General features: G+C 42.9%; 1 protein-coding gene across 1 annotated transcript in view; it reads left to right on the top strand.

The window, feature by feature from the left end:
• The first annotated feature begins 2,361 nt into the window (after positions 1-2,361).
• Positions 2,362-19,115, top strand: part of Cdk17 (cyclin dependent kinase 17) — a 77,600-nt gene continuing 60,846 nt past the window's right edge. Inside the window, exon 1 of the mRNA XM_075954875.1 lies at positions 2,362-2,494. The gene's annotated coding sequence lies outside the window, so the exon portion shown is untranslated. The remainder of the gene's footprint in view (positions 2,495-19,115) is intronic.

Genomic DNA, 19,115 nt, shown 5'->3' with positions numbered 1-19,115 from the left:
TGGCCAGGCAGTGGTGGTGCATGCCTTTAATCCCAGCACTTGCTACAAAGCAAGTTCCAGAACAGCCAGGATTGTTATAGAGAAACTCTGTGTGTGTGGAGGGGGATGACCCAAAACAAAGCAAAAACAAAAAAACCAAAAATATTTTTTTCTCTAGCTTACGAAGAACTCTGAAAATGAAGCTAGCTTTTACCATATTATAAAATTGCTTGAGTAGGAACCATGTTTTTTTAAAAAAATCTCTAACGGTACCGTTTAAAACTGCACACTGCACACTCATTTTTAGAGGGGCATCTCAGATATGTGCTTTTTTATTTGAGTAAACAAGTGTTAAAGTACTTGTTGAACATAATTATTGTTAACTTATGGTTCCTGGTAATTTTAGAGACACAGGAGAAAACTGATTGATATATTTACTTTGGAAGTTGTAGAAAACACATTCAACATTGCTCAATAAAGTAATAGAAAGAAGGCGGCAGGAAACATTTTCAAGGGAAAGGTGTTTGCCTAGCAAACCAAAAAAAAAAAAACACAAACTCAAAATAAAACAAAAAAACAAAAAAAACCTGACACTATTGAGAAGCCCTTAGGAAAGAACGAAATTTAAAATTTCATTTAAAATGTATTGTGCACTTCCTGGTGTTAAAATGGAAAAACAAAATAAAAAACCAACCCTCACCCTACAAGGCCTTTTGTATGGTTAACTTTTTCTTGTTTAGGAGGTTCACATCCGGACCCCATTATCTTCTTTCAATTCTCTTATCATCTCCCTCTGGGGATTTAAGTTAATTTTTACTTTATGTTTCTATCCCTACTTGGATGTGGGAGTGTCATATATCAATCTGTTGATTTCATTGGTTAAGTAATAAACAAACTGCTTGGGCTCATAGCTTAGAACATAGGTGGGTGGAGTAAACAGAACAGAATGCTGGGAGGAAGAGGAAGTGAGGTAAGATGCCTCAGAGAGAGACGCCATGCTCCTCTCTCCCGGGTAGACATGATAGCTCTGCTCTCTGAGATATACGTGATGAAGCTCCGACCCAGGATGGACGTAGGCTAGAATCTTCCCGGTAAGACCGGTGTTCACTAAGACCGGTGCTCACAGATTATTAGAGATGGGTTGATAGGGATATCAGAATTAGCCAGTAAGGGCTAGAGCTAAAGGGCCAAGCAGTGTTTAAATGAATACAATTTGTGTGTTGTTATTTCGGGGCATAAGCTAGCAGGCGGCCGGGGTGCTGGGGACGCAGCCCCACCGCTCCTTTAATTTAATTACTACACTACTTGTGGGAAGAAGTGGGCCAGTATCACTTTGTCTACACGCTTACTCAACTGTTCCTGAACTGTAAAAGCATTTACAGAAACTGGGCCAACTTCCTCGGCCCTTCTCCTTCAAGAAACAAAACCTAACTCACTGCAACAGTAGCCCTTTCTGGGTCGTATAGCATAGTATTGGCCCTCTCACAACGCTCGGTTTTATTGTAACCGTTGATAATCTGTCATCCCAGCAAGATTCTAGGGCTTCTGACCACCCAGCAAGTGCCAACAGTGTCATAACATTAAAAACAAAAACCAAAACCACTGTGGCTTAAATCAAAGCTTCGTGTGAGGATGATTACTCCAGTAGCGCCACACAGCCAGCCACAGAACATAAGAAAGTAGCAGCGATCGACCGAGATGCTTCTGTGTGGGTCACAGGATATCAACTCTCTCGAGAAAGTCCGTGCCATGCGGTAGGCATCCCGTGTCCAGTAGCGACTGGAAATACTTCAAACCAGAGTTTTGCTGTTGTGAGGGACTGATGTACGCCGTTCGCCTCCTTGCCAATCGCTGCGGACCGGCGCAGGGCATAGATCGGTCCACCGAGAGGGTCTCCTGCCCTCCCGTTGTATTGGAAGCCAGGCTTGCGGCGCGAGTTTCCTGGGACAACCCCGCCCCTCCAAGGCCCCGCCCCGCCCCAGATAGGCCCCGCCCCAGATAGGCCCCGCCTCTCCCCGCCGCCGCCGGCAGGGGTCGCGCTGCCCCAGGCGAGCCGTGCAGGCGGGGGTGGGGAAGCACCCGCAGTCGGTCGCTCTTCGCCGCCGCCGCCGCTGGTTGGATCGTTTCAATAAAAGTCTTTTTTTCTTCTCTCGCTCGCTCCGGGGAACAGGCGGAGGCGTCAAGCCGCAGCCGCCGCCGAGCGAGAGAAAGCGACGCGCACGCAGACGAACGAGAGCGGCGGCTGCGCTCTCCCTTGCACCCCGCGTCGCCCCGTTCCGCCCCGGGCTCCACGACCGGGGACTACTGGGCCGTCCGTGTGACTCCACGGCCCGGGAGCCATGTTGAGCGGGGGGCTCGGGCACGCGTGAGGCGGCCGGCGGCCCTCGCGGAGCGGAAGGCGCGAGGTGGGGGGGGGGGAGGCCTGAGGCTGAGGCGCCTCTGCGCGGCCACCGCCACCACCGGACCTGCATCCGCTCGCCCGCCCGGAGGAGTCCGTGTCCCCCCGCACTTGCTGGTGAGTTGGCGGCGGGGTCGGCAGGGGATCGCGACGCCTGTCAAGCTGGCTGCTCAGGCGGGGACGGTGTCGGTCGCGTGTCCGCGCGCGGCGTGGGCTGCGGGGGTGCCGAGCTGGGGGAGGCGGAGGTGGGGGTGGTTGGGGGGGGCGAAGGGCTGCCGTCGCCGCCGGAGGTGGCTGCCGATTGGGGGCTCCTTGGGAGGCCGGTGGCCCCGCGGGGCGGCGGAGGGGAAGAGGCGGAAAGTCCCCGTAGACACAAAGGTCCCCCGGGCCCGGGTGGAGGCGCGGGGCGCGGGCGGGGAGGCGGGAGTGGGCGAGGACGCGGGCGCTGCGGGCTCCTTGGAGACGCGGAGGCTGCGCGCCGGTGGGTTGCTCGGCGGGGGAGGAGCCCTCGCGTGGGGAACGGGTCGACACAAAGCTCCGGGCGGGCAGCCCCTCTGGCTGGCGGGTCACACCCCTGAGTGTCGCTCCAACCGGAGGCAGAGGGACTGTGGGAAACCCAGAGAACCCGGGAGATGGTGGGGAGGGGGGGGAGGGTTCCACTGTTGTCTCGGCTGCAGTCGCTTTTCGCAGTGTTTCAGTGTTTCTCAGCTGGGTGGCCCCGGATTGTCCTCCCTCACGTCACCCCCGCACTGCCACATCGCCTTCCCCTGTGGTTTCTTTCCCACTCGTTCTCTCCCCTACTTTTCACCCACTCCTTCTGGGGTAAGCGGTGTTTTGCCTTCAGCTAGGGGAACGTTTGCTAATGACAGGATGCCGGACTCGTTCTGACCCTGAACTGCCTTGAACTCTCCTCTTTTCCCCCACCCTTTCCTTTCTGGGATCTACTGTGTCACATGGCCATTAACAATTAGCTTTTCTTCTTCTTCAAAAATGGCAAGAGCGTTTAGCTGAAATCCGTGGCGCCTCTCCCTTATGTTAATTTTTGTGGCCATCGAAGACGCGTCAGTGGTCCCGTTTTAACGCCTCCCAAGCCAAATTGATTTCCAAGGCACAAGTGGCAGATTTTGTTTGGAGTCTTGACCGTTCCTTTGGCCAGCGAAGTGTATTCCTGGTAGCAAACCTGTCACTTCACAGGAAACGCTTGACTTAAAGGCAGACAGTTCTTGCCTCCCAACTTTACTGTTTTTTCTTTTTCTGAGCCTTTGTTGGATTTCTTCTTTTAAACGACATTTGTGCAAGATTATCTAAGTAAAATCTGAGTGACTGAGATTCGCTTTGTGAACCGCGGAGCAGAAGAAAATGAATGAGACCTCTGATCAGATGGATTGACTTAAACCTTTGAATCTAGAAATATGAGAAAAAATTGCGGGTGGTCATATAGTTGGTTTTATTTTGTTCTTTTATTTCATTTTGATTTTTTGAGACAGGGTTTCTCTGTAGTTTTTTGGAGCCTGTCCTGAAACTAGCTCTGTAGCCCAGGCTGGCCTTAAACTCAGAGATCCACCTGCCTCTGCCTCCCACGGTCATTAAAGGAGTGCACCACTGCCCAGCTTATTTTGTTCCTTTATGATCCTAAGGAGTTGGCGTATATATTAAGTGAAGTGTCGCTTTGTTAATGAAGTCATTTTGGTTTTTGTCATTCTACATCTGCATAAGCAGTGGCTTCCAACAAAGGAAGACAGTATAACTGAGGACTCCTTTTTTTTTTTTTTAAATGTTTTGAGAGTGGATATAGGAATGTGAAGAGTGTTGCTCTTGTATCTGGCAAACCATCTCATAGGCCAGAAGTATTAACTGTGTGAATGCTGTCCTTCAAAGAAATGCTGCTGAGCCTTTGAAAAATCCCAATGCAGGGGCTGGCGAGTTGGCTCAGTAGAGAAGGGTGTTTGTCTCCGGGTCTGAATTCGATCCCGGGAACACAGGCAAAGATGGAATGAGAGCACAAACTCCACGAAGTCGTCCTCTGACTTCCACATGCCCGTACCCACGCACATCATGCAAATAATAATAGTAATAGTAATAATAATAGCAGTAATAATAATGATGATGATGCGTATTTTAAAATTCCTATGCAAACAGGAGTTTTAACTACTTTTGCAATGGAAATGAAAACGTTACTGAAAATATGAACGAGAAGAAAATAAAAATAAATTCTGTTTAGTGTAGGTGCTATGATTTGTCCAGTAATAACACTCATATCTTGCAATTCACTGACTTTAAATTTTTAGGTATTTCAGCTGGGGATTAGTCTGCATTTTTCAACTTCCTATCCTCCCCCCACTCCCCCAACCAAAATGTTTTAGAAACCTTTGTGAAATTAACAGGCCACATTATTAATTGATGCTTAATATACTTATTAAAAAATCATGTACATTTTTTCTGTACACTTAGTGCCTACTTAGATAATAAAAATTAGTGTTCCTATGAGGAAATTGATCAGAAACCTAATAAATGTTTCTGGATTGTGGGTTGTTTATTTTTTGCCCAAATTTTCACATTACTTTTACATCCAGGAAAAATGCAGAATTAAAGTCTTTTTAATATCATAATTTCCCTATTACTAAAATGGGTTTTTGAAAAATAGGTAGTTTGTTCCCGTGCTTGTACTCAGGCCTAAGAAGGTAACTTGATGTTAACTGTATAACATAGTATAGAACCTGTTAACTATATAACATAGTATAAACCTGTTAACTATAGTATATAACCTGTTAACTATATAACATAGTATAGAACCTGTCCTATACAAGTTTGTTATCAAAACAAAAAGATAGCTATGTAGATAGTAGGAAAGATGAAATTAGAAGAATTAATTAAATGTTTGTTAGCTTTGATGCTATAGGATGATGCTATATAATATATGCTATATTATATAGCTTATAATGGTTTATAAGTCATTGGTTCTGCATAAACTAGAAAGCAGAAAATCCTTTTGTCTTGTATCATAGCTTAGCTGTGTTGACTATAGGGATTTAATGTATGTTTGGATACATAGAGTTTTCAGATACTGTCTTGGGCCTACAATTATGAAGGGAAGTGTATACGGCTTGTTTTCCTCCTGGCTTTCAGCAATACAGTTTCCTTTTCCTTCATGGATGAAACAGAGTTGCGGGCTGTACAGCAGTGCCCAGGACAGAAGCGATTGTGACTGCAGAGGAAGCTATTCAAAAAGGGGAGGTGACGATGTCCCCTAATATTAAAAAGCTATCTGAACACAGTACTTTTTGCCTGCTTCCTTTGTTATTGTCTCATAGTCTTGGATATTTAAAAGATGTTACATTCTGAATCTTTATTATTCTTTAGTGTTTGTATAGTTCTGACAGTCTTCTACATGGGTCTTCTCCTTCTGGAGTGGATAATTACTGAAGAAATGTGTTTCTGTGCTGGTGGGAAAAGGCCTTTATTTGTTAAATCCTACTTAGAGAAATAGGCTCTGTGGTATTTTAGGAATGATCTCTCCTTTTGTGCATGCAAAGAAGAGTGATTTGGGATTCTTTTGAATTTGAAGTGGGTAGTTTTGCTCAAACTTTTTAATACCCATTGAAGTATATGTTATAAAATGATTATGCTATTTTTTCATTTTCAACGCTGATACAGTGCTATTTAAAATGTGCTTTACATGGCGCTGGTAAATATTAGAAAACCCATTCTGCAGCTTGCTAGCGAATGTAACCTGTCTTGTGGCCAATTTCTTTGAACTTAGACCCGCCTTCAAGGGTTCTTGCTTTTAGCGGATTTGTTATAATTTTGCTCACAATATAATCAATTGGTGTTTAATGTCATATGTGTATTTGTTTACTTTTGATATCTGCAAAACACTGACCTGGAAAAAGGCATAGTCAAGGGCCTGAAGAAATGTCTTGTGGCTTTCTTTCTCTTTCTGCCATGTTTTTCTCTCCCCGCTGGCCACCTTGGAAAATCAATAAACATCTGCCAGTAAATCTAATGTTTTATGGTCTGCAGTAACATACCACGTAAACACTTGTTTTGAGGAGGTAGAATTACAGAGCTCCAGCGCGTCAGGATAGCTTGCCTCGCAGAGGACACGGTTAATGTTTAATTGCTTTTTTTCTCATAGTTCATATTGTGTGCTGAATGATTGCATGGCCCCCAAATTGAGATCCTGGGAGATAGATTTGGGGGAACTAATTTAAATTTAATGAAAATGATCTTGCCTTCTAAAAATATTTTTATTTTTCGACACACCTTATCTTAGACTGCTTCATCTTCCATAACAAAGTATCACATGTTGGATGCTTCTAAAAACAGTATTTTCTCACTCTTCTGATTTCAGGAGTTTGAAGCCGCCAGAATGCCCATTTGGTTAAGTTCTCAGGAGGCCTCCCCTCTTTGTGGGTGCCTGTTTTAACTGTGTGGTTTTCTGGCGCTTTGTTTGGTACCTGCAGGTGGAGAGGAAGGATGGGGAGGGGGGAGGATAGAGGAAAAGAACTTGGGAGAGAGAGGTTTTTCTTCTTCAAAGGCATAACTACTATTATAAGGGCCCACCCTCTGATTCCCCCAAACCCACCTCCAAAAACTATTATACTGGTGGGTGAGTCAAATTCAAAACATGAATTTGAAGCCACTCAAACATTCAGTATATAGTGTAAACTATGAGAAAGAGATTGTCATTAGTTGTGTCCCGAGCTTTTTTAAACACTATTGTTTTGTTAAATCCTCTCAGGAAACCTATTATGTTAGGTAGGCCCCCCCTTTTTATTTTCTTCCTTAATAAGGAAGCAAAGGCCGTAGGTGAAGTAATTGTCTTCAGGGTTCTCCCCCCTACAGCGACCCAAGATTCACATTTAAGTGGTCGGGAATGCTCATAGTGTCTACGAGGAGGGGGGATGCTGGGCAGCTCACCAACAGCTACAGTGATAAGTTGGAGAAAAGCACTTCTGTGTCTGTAGATTTGCTCTGCGATCCTCCCCACCCTGCGCTCTGTTTTGGATGTTGGAGACGGTTTTGCTTTGTAGCCCATGGTAGTGTGAACTGCCCTGGCTAGTGTGATTTCTTTTCAATCATGATCTATCGGTATTTTGACACACAGAAGGAATGTGAATGCTAAGAAGCACACAGAAGACCCTCCCCCTGAATCATGCTTTACAGAATGTCTGTTCATTTACTTTGATTTTACATGGATTAAAATTAATTGAATTTGTATAATTGAAATGACTTGAGCGCATGCCTTCTGTGTTGGCCAGTTTCACATTCCTGTGACAGACTGTGTAGGAAAACCACCTTAGAAGAGGAGACAGCTCTTTTGACCCGTGGTTCAGAGGCTTCAGTCCACGGCTGTTTGGCTCCATTGGCCTCTAGGCCTGTGGTCAGCTAGGACATCATGGCGAGGCGCATGCGTGTGGTGGAGCAAAGCAGACAATCTCCTGGCATCGGGGGAGCCAAAGGACAGGGAGAAGGAAGAGTCCAGATAGATTAGATCCTTTGAGGCCACGCCGTCCAGAACCTACTTCCTTACTTTGACCTTCCTCCAGAAGTTCCCACTGCCTCCCGACAGCTCACTAGGTTATTAGTTCATAAATAGATCAATCTATTCGTGAGGTCAGCGCCTTTATGATCCAGTCTTCGTCCAAAGGGCCCACTCACTGTCTGAACACTGTTGCATGGGGCCCTGAGCTTTTAATGCTTGATCTTCTGGGAATATTTGGGAGCCAATCCATGTGCCATCAAAGGGATCCTTTGACTAGTATTGGTAAAAACTTCAACACGTATGGGTGCAAAGGGATCCTTTGACTAGTATTGGTAAAAACTTCAACACGTATGCGTGCACATGTGTGCGTGCATGCGCGCGCACACACATCACCTATTGGGTTTTGATCTTGATATAGCTTACTGTAAGCAAGGTATAAATTTTGCATATTTTTATTCAAATAGCCACTGAATTTCATATTGAAAATTGATCCTCAGGATAGAGAAACTATGGACTATGGTTAATGTATGTGGTCCATTAAAGTGAAAAGGAACTTTCCCCCATGAAGGTTAATAATAAGAACCATTTAGCTGTTGATCTTGGCACATACCTGTAATCCCCGTGCTGGGGTGGGTGAGGCAGAAGGATTGGAAGCAATTTCAAAGCCATTCTGAGCTTCACAGAGAGCTTCTGTCTCTAAAAACTTAAATGAAAAAGACAAGGTTGTTTTTTTTGGTGTGTGGTATATGTATTTGTATATATGTGTACTTACACGTGACTCATACACATGTACCAAGGCCAGAGGTTGGTATGTCGTGTGTGCTATTGTTTGCTACCTTTTTCTTCATCATTGAACCCTGAGAGTTAATCTTCTCAGCAAGACTGGCTAGGCAGTGCGCTGAGCGCCAAGGACACTGCCGTACCTTCTAGCTCTGGGAAGTAGGCAGGTGGCACTGTGCGCAGCTTTTCCCATGGGTTCTAGAAACCTGAACTCAGGTCCTTGCTTACATAAGCATTTCCCTGACAACTCTCTCTCCAGCACTGCCTTTCCTCAAGTGTTCTTTCTCCATTTTATGTTCTTGTTACTGTACCTTTAAGAATTCTCAGTTTTACGTGTATGCTTGTAAACAATGGAGAAAATATCCAAAGCTATTTTTTCACTGTATCTAGTTTATTTACTGATTTTTTTTTTAAATTTGGTTTTTCAAAGCATATATTTAATGGTGCAGTATTTTTTTGGGGGGGCTTGTATTTGTTTTTTTAGCATATGTTGATGTTCAGTAATAAAAACAAAGGTTGGTAAGAGCTATTTAAGTGTGAGAAATTACCTACTTACAAAACCGAGACAGTTCTCCTTTTTAAATTAATGTATGATTTTATATGGGCATTTTTTAAGAAAAAAAAAAGCATCAGAGGAAAATGAAAATTGTATGTTAGAGCTGGGGTTCAAAGATGAGGGAGCTTGGGCATTGATATTTTAATGCTGTGATGATTATTTGGAGAAAACTTCTTAGTTTGGAGGCCTGGATGTCATTTCCTCCAACATCTTCCTTTTTCTGCTCTGACGGGGCTGTGGTGCTGTGTTCTTGGTAATGTTTGTGTCTTCCGCAGTGCTGAACACGTTCCACTGCGGGGACCGTGTGAGTCTCTCTCTTGTCTTTCCCTTCCGTGACCTCATCTGCACACCCCACTTCTGTATTGTTCAGTTCAGAGGCCTGGGGGGACCGGGGAACACCACACCACTTAGTAGAGTGCGCTCAGAGCTGTTGGCCTAGAAACAATGAAAAATAATTTCAGGTTTTGACTCTCGGGGACTACCAGGTTGGCGGTGTTTGTGTGAGAGCAATCTAGAAGTCGGTTATAGGCCAGCTTAGAGGGGTAGTAATTTGGCATTGTTGAGACTTTTTAATTACATGTGAGCCGTTCTGACTTGTTAGAGCAAATGAAGAGAAAAGGCTGGTGGCCCTCAAAACCGGTTTCTTTTAGACAAATGAAAAATACAAAACTCGCATTTTTATACATTAAATATGTATATTTACTTACTTCTAAAGATCTAAAACAGTGGCCAATTCAGAGTAATTTTGCTTAACTAAAACCTTTCATTTCTTATGAAATCTGGCTCTTCAGCTGCTGGACCTGAATGCACTCACGGACCACAGAATTGTAGTCAGAGGGTTGTGCAGGGTGTTTAGTGTTGTTCATGCAATCCAGTCGTCAGTGTTTATAATTGGTCAAGAATTTGTTTCCCAATATAATTAAATTAAAGAGCTTTCACTTTTAAAATGAAAGACTATTAAAACTGAGTCTTATATTAAACCTGTGCTGGTATACTTCTATTATAATTAATACACTTATTTTACATACCAGTGGGTATGGCTTAGTAAAATCATGTTTAAAATGTAACATTTAAAAGTGAACTTTCATAGTTTATGAGATTTAGAGCTTTTCAAATATTTCAATTTATAGTTGTATATGGTCTTAGTTCATTAATTTTTCTGTGTCACTTTTTGCTACGTTTATTATTTTAGCAATAATGGAGTGAGCCTTGTATTTCATAATGTAGTAGAGATCTGATCTGTTTGTTCGGGTTGATCAGTGATTCATAGACAAAAGGATCAAAATAGTATGGATTTTAAAACTGGGTTTTCTAAAATGCCTCACTGCGCTTGCCCAGTGCGGAAGTCGCTCTGGAAGTGAGTTGCAGTCTTCATTTATTTGGGGGTGAGGGATGTAAGACTAGATCACCTAGGATACTCAGGGTTGTTTCTTATCTAGCAGGCTTTAGGAATGAAGAGGGAGTTATGTACTCACAGTTTCATAACCGTTTCTTCAGGGCCAGGCTCATTTTCCTTGCAATAATTTCCCCTTCTTTAGCCTTGTGGGTTTCCTCTTGTTTGGCATCTACACATTTGAGACAGTGTTCATGATCTGTGTATGTGACTCTCCAGGTTTTTTGTAAAAGTAGAATCATTGCTCCTGGAGCCAATTTTAACAACACTGGCCTTACCTTTTATTCTCAGTCCTGAAGTCTGCTCGAGTGCATGCTGCCTAGTGTATTCTTGGTTATTATCTTTTGTTCTAGGCCAGGGGGCTTCACCTGAACTTCAAAAATATTCTTGTTGACTAGAAACAAAAAGTCCTGTGTGTGTACACGTGCCTCTCTGTCTGTCTGCCACCTTCACCTGTCTGTGTATTTCTGTCTCCAGCTCAGTTCCTGAACAACTGAATCCAAACAGCGGCGTGGTTTTCTAGTGTTCTAGGGTAGTTAGTTCTTGGTCAGTCTTGAGTTTTAGCATTGTGCTAAGGGGAAAATCTACTAGTATACAAATTAAATTTAGAGTAAAGACAATGATTTTAAACTGCACCGCTCAGTCATATTTTCTCAAAACCTTCTAGTTTTGGGGGAGCAAGAAAGCGTTAGGATCCTTGTTTATGTGTGAAACCGTTCCGTTTATTTTGCCCTGAATTCTTGAAGTGGGCAGGCCTTCGCTCTTTTAAGTTTGTTTCTTATCAGTGTCTTTCTGTTTCTCTATGCATGGTCTTAATTACTATTAAAAATTATTTCTAAAGTGTACAATAATGTAGAAACTAGGTAATCTAAATTACTTCCTGCATTACTTATCATCTTCATATATTCCCAGTTGTCTTCTTTTCACAGACGGTTTTGTATTTTTAAGATTTTTTTTTTGTGATGCAACATTTTTTTAAGGTAGCAAATAATTTTTAAGGCTGTGAGTTTGTAGTGTTTACATTGATCTATCAAAAGAGGTCTAACCATTTTCTAGTGTTTGACAATGCTTACTTTTACTATTTTAGATTTTCCTATGAAAAACTTGAATGAGAGACACCCCCCCCCACACACACACACACAGACACGCATTTCCTTAGGGCATGTTAATACTCAGAAGTGGGATTCTCAAATGAAAGTTTATTAAGTCTTCTGGTATTTCCTATTGAACTAATATAACCAGTGATAAACCATATTAGTGACACTAATTGTTGCAGTGAATCTTGATTAGATTGAGAAATACCCAGAACAATGGAACTGTGTCTGTCAGGGTGCTTCCAGAGATGGTTAGATCATGATGCCTTTGACCTAATGAATGGGTATAATCCATTGATAGATTTAGAATATTGGGAGGTGGTGAAACTGTGGAAAGCAGAGCCTAGTCAGAAGAAGTAGGCCACTGGGGGCATAATTATGAGTGCTAGGTTTTCCCTGACCACTTCTTGCTTCGTGTGTACTCAGCTTCCGGTCTGCCTTGATGTGAGATGCTCCATTATTCTCTTCCTGTTGTGACCTAAACTTCTGAAACCACAAACTTAACTCTTTGCTCTCCTTAGCAGTTTATGTCGCGTCTTTTGTCACCGTGAAGCTTGGCTGTGGTGCCAAGTTCACTGTTACTATGGGGAAATGGGAGGTGCAAACAGGAGTCGGTGGAAGCTGGTAGAGCAGCTGGTCTGTCTCTTTCTCACCTGTGTCACACAGGTGAAAGGTAAGGACTGTTCCCTGAGGTCCTCTGACCACACCTGTACCATGGCATCCCTCACACACCCAGGAATCCACAGACATGCATTTGTTTCTCACAATTGCAGTTGATCCTGGGATGTTGAATTTTTTTTCCTTCTTCAGTCGTTGAGTTCTTTTTTTTTTTTAAACTAATTCTAATATTTTGTTTTGTTTCAAACTGTGCCATATAATTTTTTTTTAAACGGAGGCAGTTATTTTGGGTGATCCATCTACTTTTAAAAACATTTATAGCCGGTGGTGGCGGCGCATGCTCTTAATCCCAGCGCTCGGTAGGCAGAGGTAGGCGATCTCTGTGAGTTCAAGGCCAGCCTGGTCTACAAGAGCTAGTTCCAGACAGGCTCTAAAGCTACAAAGAAACCCTGTCTCGAAAAACAAAAACAAAAAAAAACCCCATTTATTTCACCTTTTAAAATTATTGGCACGTTATTTCTTTTATCTGTCTGGTATGGCAAGACACTTCATCTTATTCCACCTAATCTTTTGATGTTTGTTTGCATATGTGTTTTTTCTTCCACTTTTGTAAACGGTAGGGAAAAATGTAGATTGGGGGTGGTGTAAAGGTTTATGGAAGGAAAAACTGCAGTTGACTCCTTAGCTCCCTAGAATATTGATCTCTATTTTTACCCTCAAAACTGTCTCTTAATTATAAAGTTTGAACTCTAAATATATCTTTCTGTCAGTAAGAGCTGCTTCAGGATTGGAGTACATTTTCTTTTATCTGTTTTCTAGGTATTACTACTTAAAGAGGAGCACAGTGAAACATGACCCATTCATTTAGAGTGAAGAAGTACCAAGTAGGAAGAAGGAAATGTGGTTTGGAAGACTTGGTAGAAGAAGGCACAGAGAGACATTCAAACCCCAGTGCATTTGTTACTTTGTTGCAGGGTTTTGTTACTTTGTTGTGATAATACCAACAGAAGCAGAATATGAAGGAAGAGTTTATCTGGGTTATGGTTCCAGGAGAGTCCACAGTGATGGAGGAGGCCAGAGCACGAGGTTGGGAGGTTACATCTTCAACCACCACAGAAAGCAGAGAGCAAACTAGAAGTGGTCTAGAGCCATAAGCCCTGAAAGCTCGCTCACCTCCAGTGAGGCTCTACCTCCAGCCAGGCTGCACTTTTTAAAGGCCCATTCCCTCCCTGAGTGGTCCACCAGCAGGAGACCACGTGTTCAAATTCTTGAGCCTGTGGGAGACAGTTTCAATTTAAGATGCCACACCCAGTAAGGAACTTAGGTTTTATTCATTTGTTGAAGTGAGCTACATGTTAAACATTTTTGTACAGTGAAATTCTTGGGAAAGTTTTATGAGCCGTTGCAAACGGGCCACTTGCTGGCCAGATGGATAATGCTTGTCATATGTTGATGTTCAAGAGCGGCTTGGACGGTTTGCATTGTGTATTGAGCATGCTGTTTTTACTCTAGTTTGCTTCGCCTCAGAGACGGGAAGACGATTTTACTGCTTCTCAGGAACACTAAGGATATTTAATTTGTGGACACTGCCATTTTTATCTTCCAGTTTGATAATGTTTCTCTATGCTGGAAATTGCTGTTGCCATTGGGGGTGGCAAATAAGAGATGTAAATAATAGATTTACAAAATGTAGAAATTGTGGTTCCTTTTATTCAGCTAAAATGGCCTCGTTTGTAGTCAAGAATACAAATACTATGTCTCTGTGAATGATTTTCAGTCCTTAAACCTTTACCTCCCTGCCTGTGCAGCTGATGGAGTGATGCTGTTCGTTGGTCGTTAACTCACCTCGCTAATGGTACCATCTGTGTGCATGTCAGTGTTTTAAACGCAACTTGAGTTTGGCTTGAAGTACCTCTACTGTGTTAAAAAGTTTATAAGGGATGTCTTTGGCACACACTATAAATAAATGAATAATTTATGCTGGAGATCTTTGCATACTGAGATAAAATGTTTTATTGTTAATAGCTCTGTAGTGTTGCATTATGTAGCTCGACTGTGGTTTTGTCCTTTGCCCCTCATGATTCTTAGTTGTTCCCTAGTTTCACTTCTCTAGTGTTAAATAAGCAGTTATGAGTGTGTGGATGTCTGGAAGTAGCTTTAAAGGGTTGCATTTCCTAGTGAGAAGGCTGTTTTTACCCTAGATAGCATAGATGCAGACACACACACACACTTCCACCGATGAATGTGTTTGGGAAAGACAGTCCCATGGACTTCCTTGCCCTGTCGTTTAAATGATGTAAGAGGATGTGAGAGGCGGTGACACCTCAGTAGGCACGAGCACACTCAGCTAACACTCGCTCCCAGTTTTCAATACCTATCCAGGACAAGGAGCCGGGCCTCCTCGGAGAAATGGCTGAATTCTTGGGCTGGGGAAAGAAGTGAAAATTTCAGTGACCCTGTGGCGGTACAGTGCTGGCATTAAGGAATGCTCGAACACCCCGAGTAATTTGTCACTACCTGCTAAAGAGTGCATGGTGGGGGCACCAAAATAAATTAGCATGCAATTAACCAGAACATAAAATCTGTGAGTTCCTACTGATATAAATCTCTTACACAAAATTCCAAAATCAGAAACGAAGCTATATGTGTGTAACATAATTTCTTACCTCTTTTTTTCTTCTGTTTTTTTCTTTTTCTTTCTTTCTTTTTTTTTTTTTCCTGAGACAGGGTTTTTCTGTGTAGCTCTGGCTGTCCTGGAACTCGCTCTGTAGACCGGGGCAGCCCTCAGACTCAGAGATCCACCTCTATCCCCCAAGGGCGGGGTTCAAAGGCATGTACCAGCACTTCTGTCTTAGTTCTGTACTTCTTAAGTGTAAGCCACACATAGTGATTTGGTTCTAAAGAGTGCAGTCTAAAAATTTGGGGAAAGAATAACTTCACTAGGACAGACCTGAGAAACACTCTCTTAGTCATGTGATCAAGATTAGCATCAGTAATTACAAATGTGTTGCTATTTTGTTGCGAGAATGTACTTCGTTTTTGTGGTTTTCTGCCCTGTAAACTATAACCCTGGTTTAGTCGTGAGAAAATGCTAGTTAGATCCTGACTGAGGAACAATCTACACAATACTCGAATGGTGCTGCTCAAATTGTCACTGTCACCATGAACAGGGAAGTCAGACCCTGTCATGGCCAAGAGTAACCTGAGCATTTGAAGTTATTGCAGAACAGTGTGAACTGGATGGGACCCTGGAACTCAACTAAGGAAATCGAATTAAATGGTGAACTTGAGTTGATAATAATATATTCCAGTTGGTTCATTAACTGTGACTAAGGGGCCATTCCAATGTAACGGGTATGGGGCGTCGGAGAACTCTGTGTCCTATATTTGTCATTTTTATGTGAATCTGCATTCTAAAGAGTTTATTTAAAGCGGTAAATACTCGCCTATTTCTGATAGGCGTTGCCCTATTGCTGTTTTGTACTTGTACCCATCAGTTCAAAAGCCCTGATCTGTCTGTAGCCATATTTCTGGAATTTTGCAGTTGGGTAGATGAGAACTGGTGGGATTCGGGCTGTTACAGTTTTCATCTTATCAGTGATGTCGGATCATTTATTGCATAGGCTTATGGGCTGTTTTGCCCCCTCCCCCACCCATGAACCCTTATGATCTTTCGTTTTCTTCTGGGTCATTTGTCTGTCTGTTTTGACTCAGTACTCTTGGAGAGTAGTCCTTTATATATGCAATCTAAGCTTTAGTTTTTTGTTTGTTTTCTTAGAGATTGTTTATGGTCTTTTTAAAAATTGAGAATTTTTTTTGTTTTCGTGTACTTTTTTTATAAATGATAATTTTTTTTCTTTTATGATTGATTTGTAAATGTAGTTAGAAAATTTTTCATCACAACCAAATTTTAAGTGAATTCTGTGTTTTTGTACTATGTACATTTTTTAAGTACACTTTTTATTATTTGAGGATTTGAAAAGTACAAAGAACATAGTTTGCTCATATTCACCTCCACCTCCCTCTTCCCCTCCCAATTTCATGTTTCTCTTTGTCTCTCTCTTTCTCTAAACCCACTGAGTCCAGGTTGTGCTGCTCATTTAAGCATGGGTGTGGCCCATCCACTGGAGCATGGTGGACCTGCTGGGGGCCACACCCCTAAAGTAAACCAACTGCCCCTCTGCCAGCAGGCTTCAACTGTCGATGGCCTTCAGCTAGCAGTGAGACAGTTTCTGTTTTCACATTTCAATGTATTTTAAGTTCCAAATACTTCAGTTAGTACTTTGTAATCGTTGAAGTATTTAATTTTTTTGTTATTATTCCATCTGTGCATTTGTGGTGGTGGGGAAAAGAGGGGCATGTCTGGAGGTCAGGACAACTGTGGGGGGCTGCTTTCTCTCTCCATTGTGTGGGTTCCACTCGGGCTTGGTGGTAAATTCTTTTACTGAGGAGTCACCTTGCCAGCCCCTTGAAGCATTTTAAATGCTCATGCATTTACTCTTTATTTTTATTTGTGTGTGTGAGTGCAGGTGCCCAGGGAAGCCAGAGACCTTGGATGGTCCTGATGTTGTAGTTACAGTTGGCTGTGAGCCGCCCGATTGAACTTGGTTCCTCTGCAAAAGCAGTCTGTACTCCTAACCAGTGAGTCAAATCTCTTTAGCCTCTGTTTTGTTCTTGAGATAAAGCCTCATGTAGTACCTCAGGCCAGCCTCAAACTCATGGCAGTCCTCCTGCCTCAGCATCCCAAGTGGAATTACAGGCATCACTCACCACCTCTGGCTCTGTCTACTCTTGATGGATAAGGGTTGTTAGCGTCCTGTAGAGGTTTAAGAGGAGCTGCTCTTGGCTGTGACTCGTGGTTTACTGATGGTTTTGCAGTTGCGAGGACTTGTTTGCGGTTTCTTTCACTGCTAAATTGTGCCTCATTTCCTAGTAGTTTTCTTCTGTTGACTATTCCTACTGGTGATTACTTCTGTACTCAATTTTTCCCTATTGTGTTTCTCAGATTATTTTTCCTTAGATGAGTAAACTCGTGTCTGATGTATTTCTCATCCTTCTTATAAATTCTCATGCATTATATCCATTCTGATATTGGAAATGTATTTAATAATTAGAAATTTTGATCAGTGGACCAGTGAACTCATTTATCAAGGTATTGAAGCTAGTTGTGTGAGCAGATGCCATCTAACGTAGGTGATGACTTAGCATAGCCTTTTACAAGGTCTCCATATTTTCCAACAGGGCTTGTAGCGAGCCTGGCACCGCTGAACTGAATGTCTCATAGGCGTGTGGGAAGTTGCCCAGTAGTGCCATACAACGTTTGCTCCTGGAAAGTGTTACCAAAAATAAGCTGTGGACTTTCTTACCTATACCTGTGAAGGAGTGCCATTTCTACGGGGCGTGTCTGCGGGTGGAGTGGAGTGGGAGACAGGACAGTGGGGCCATGGCCGTGAGGGTGAGCCGAGTGGAAGGGACGGTAAGATTGGGAGTGCTGACTGGTGGGAGGGTTCTCCCAGCTAGTGTCTCAGTGCTAGGCTTGACGGCAAGTAGCATGTGCATCGTGCTGAAGTTTAAGGGTCGACAGACACAGCAAGGCAAGCCTTTTTGGGTCAGACAGTCAAACAGTTGGAAAGTGAACAATCATTTACTGCTGTTTATTGAAAAATTGAATAGTCTGCTTTGGTTTACATGATTTTTTGGGGGGAAGTTCCTGAAATGAACAATGAAGTTATTTGAAACTCTTATCTTCCTGTCAGGGGTTTCCTGGAATAGTGAGGTCATTTTACTGCTGACAGCTGACTAACTGGTTAACACAGACTGTAAACTTAGTGTAGAGTTTCAATTCTTAGCACCCATTCTGAACCACTACAATCTTGAAAATAAAAAGTCAAATTTTTGGTCCCTTCTGTAAAGACTATACATTCTTTGTTTTGTTTTGTTTTCAATATGCATTGGTGTTTTGCCTACATGTGTGTCTGTGTGAGAGTGTCAGATCTTGAAGTTACAGACAGTTGTGAGCTGTCATGTGGGTTCTGGGACTTGAACCTGGGTCCTCTGAAAGAGCAGCCAGTACTCTTAACCACAGAACCATCTTTCCAGCCCCGACAATACATTCTTTGAGTGTGCGATTTGATACTAAATGTTTTTGCCCCTGAGCAACAGGGCCCAACTGTAACCTGGTGCTTCAGATACCCAAGTAGGCAGTTGTTGAATGTAAGTTTGTAGCCAGAAAAGAGTTCAGAATCAGAGAAAAAACCCATGAGTTATTATATGGATTCTTTTGAAACCAATGCGCCTAAATGGGTTTCTCTTAAGATTTCTAGTATTTAATGGTTATGCTGGTGTATGTGTGGCTAGCTAGTAATGCAATGCCCAAGGATGCCGGAAGACGGTAGGATTCCCATGAATTAAAGCTACAGATGTTTGTGAGCCACTCTGTGGGTGCTGGAGTTGAACTTGGGTCTCTGGAAGAATTGCCGGGGTTCTTAACTGCTGAGCCATCTCTCCGGTCTTCCAAAAAACCCTTGTTAAGAATGATGAAGGAAGCCAGGTGGTGGCGCACGCCTTTAATCCCATCACTCGGGAGGCAGAGGCAGGCGGATCTCTGTGAGTTCGAGGCCAGCCTGGTCTAGAAGAGCTAGTTCCAGGACAGGAACCAAAAGCTACGGAGAAACCCTGTCTCGAAAATAAAAAGAAAGAAAGAAAGAAAGAAAGAAAGAAAGAAAGAAAGAAAGAAAGAAAGAGAAAGAAAAAAAATGATGACGGAAGGCTGGGCGCATAGCTCAGTAATGCCTGCCTGCTTTGCAAACATG

This window comes from Microtus pennsylvanicus, chromosome 20 (assembly GCF_037038515.1).
Source record: "Microtus pennsylvanicus isolate mMicPen1 chromosome 20, mMicPen1.hap1, whole genome shotgun sequence".
NCBI classification, from domain to species: Eukaryota; Metazoa; Chordata; class Mammalia; order Rodentia; family Cricetidae; genus Microtus; species Microtus pennsylvanicus.
Note: the sequence above shows the minus strand (reverse complement) of the source record. Positions and strands in the feature narration are given on the sequence as shown.